The following is a 2,699-nucleotide window of genomic DNA, read 5'->3' on the forward strand; positions in this document are numbered from 1 at the left end:
GGCGGTCGTTGCCGAGGGTCAGTGGTGGCTAACGGCGATCGACGATGGCGAGGATGATCTTAGACTTGAGCTCCTTCTGAAAGCCTCAAGTTCTCTCTTAAGCCAACTCATTTCATGTGAGGGGTGAGGCTCTATTTATAGTGTTTTGAGTCCAATTAATTCAAAAATATGAACCATTTTGTTTGGATGGTCCGGAGAGCTTCTCTTAATCAGATGACGTTTGATGGACATTTGAATGCCTTAACGATGTTGGAATTGACCAATCTTGGGCTGACCAATCTTGGGCTCTTGGGCTCATTAGATTCGTCTTGTCGAGATGCTCGATTCAACTATGAACTCGCTAGATTCGACATCCGTTTGACTTTTCAAATACCTCCAAAAATCCTCCAAGGTGGTTTAATGATTTGATCTGGGCTTTATTTGACTCGGATTGGACTGACTTTTATATCATTAGGTCCGTCTCATCAAGCCGATCAATTTGACTATAAGTTTGCTAAAATTGGAGCTCTGTATGGCTCTTAATCAAAGTTTGAATGTTTCTTATTTAAAGAATTGCACCGAGACATAAAATTGGTGTCACTTCTTTGCTAATCTATGATTTTAAAGGGTCATACTAATGATTTTTCTATTAGATTGACTTTGTTGATGTTAAACATTCTATAGTGGTGAAGAAATTATTAAAAGAAAAGTTGATCAAATGTGGCAACCCTAGTTTGAAGTAATCGTCAAATGTGGCAACTCGAAGTGAAAATGACTTTGAAGAAGTCCTTTACACCAATTGAAAAAAATCTGTGTGAACAATATAGCAACCCATAATGGAGCTGTACGTTCCAACCAGGGGACTTCTCCAGAGCAGTTGAAGAAGAGGAAATTGCTAAGCCTGTTGATTATATGGTTGTGCATGGGGTAAACTATCTAAATGAGACAGATGTGCCTAATCTAGAATTAGATGCTCAATTAGATGAAGATGTGAGCATGCAACAAACATCAGGTCAATTGACCAATTGCAAAGGAACAACCACAAGAGTCTGTCAGAACAGATACTCTATTAAGTAAGATTGAATACATATAATATTGAAGTCTTGCTAGAGGCACTGAGCAAAAACACAGCTATTTCAGCAATGCACTGACCGTCACTCTCCATACACAACTGTTGAATGTTTGGCAAACTTTACAGTATTCCTATGTTTTTCTAATGGAGTTATGATTAAGGTCCATGAAACCTTGAAGGATGACAATGCTGGCATAATTTTTATGATGACTAATGATGGGTTATTGCTACATAATTAGATTGAATTTGTTATTGGATCGCATCCTCGCTTGTGCACATACCCAGGTTAGGTTTGATATGCTATTTCATTTTGTTGCAACTTATTATGAGACAACTTTATTAGTTGCGTTTGTATTATTGTTATTGCTATTTTGTACTTGTGATTAGGGCTGTAAACGAGCCGAGCTTGAGCGAGCTCAGGCTTGGCTCGTGTTCGGCTCGTGTTCGAAATCGGCTCGTGTTCGAAATCGGTTTGTGAACAGTGTGTTGGTGTTCGACTCGATTTAAATATTCGTGTTCGTGTTCGGCTCATGTTCGGCTTGAAATTGACTCGTTAAACTAAAATTGAGAAAAATAGATGTAAAGTGTGAGATTCGAACCTTGATCAAATCTATAAAAAAAAAGACACTAACCATATTGTCACATGAGGTGTTATGATTTAAACTTAGACATAAATATATATAATATATTATTATATAAATAATATATGTAATATATTGTTATATAAAAAGTTATATAATTTTTTTTTTTCGAGTCATTTCGAGCCGAACATGAGCGAACAAACTGTTGTTCGTGTTCGGCTCGTTTACATTTCGAGCTTAAAAATTTGTTCGTGTTCAGGAGTCGAACACGAGTTGTTCACGAACAACGAGCCAAATTGACAGCCCTACTTATGTTATTTGAGTTTTAGTTGTTTTTACAAGTTATGAGATTATATATAAATTGCATTTCAATATTGTGATCAAACATGGCTTTCTCTCTTCTACATTTATAATACCTAAACTTCACTTTTTCTCCAATTCTTTTCTATGTATTTAAATGTCTAACACCTAAAATTTTACTTTTTAAAATTCATAACATCTAAATCTTTCATATCACATCAAAATCATCATTATTCACTATCGCCATCTTCTTGATTATGCGATTCCCTCGTCTGCTTCACATAGACAAAGAGGCGGTTAACATTTCCTTTTTTTCTTAGCATTCTTTGGGCTACTAAAAATGCCCCACATATGACTAAAGCTCCCTCTAAAAACTTCGCATTTTAGCCCACCATAATTAGATTAAATATGTTCGATTTAAGTTAAATCGTGTAATTTCGCACCGTGATATTTTTGATATAATATGAAAGATTTGAGTGTCATAAATATAAAAAAATACAATAAAATTTAGGTATTAGACGAGTATATACATGAGTTGGGTGGAATGCATGAAAAAACCTCGATTTAAATACTAATAATAATTTAGAATATTTTTAGAGGAGATTTGCATGGATAAAATTAAGTTTTAATATATTATACATCTGATACTTAAATTTTTATATTATGATAAATTAATTTTTAAATAACATTTAAAAATGCCACTAATACTAATTAATCTAACATAAAATACATCATTATATATATATATATATATATATATATATAAG

The sequence above is a fragment of the Phalaenopsis equestris genome, unplaced genomic scaffold (genome assembly GCF_001263595.1).
Source record: "Phalaenopsis equestris unplaced genomic scaffold, ASM126359v1 Scaffold000002, whole genome shotgun sequence".
NCBI lineage: Eukaryota > Viridiplantae > Streptophyta > Magnoliopsida > Asparagales > Orchidaceae > Phalaenopsis > Phalaenopsis equestris.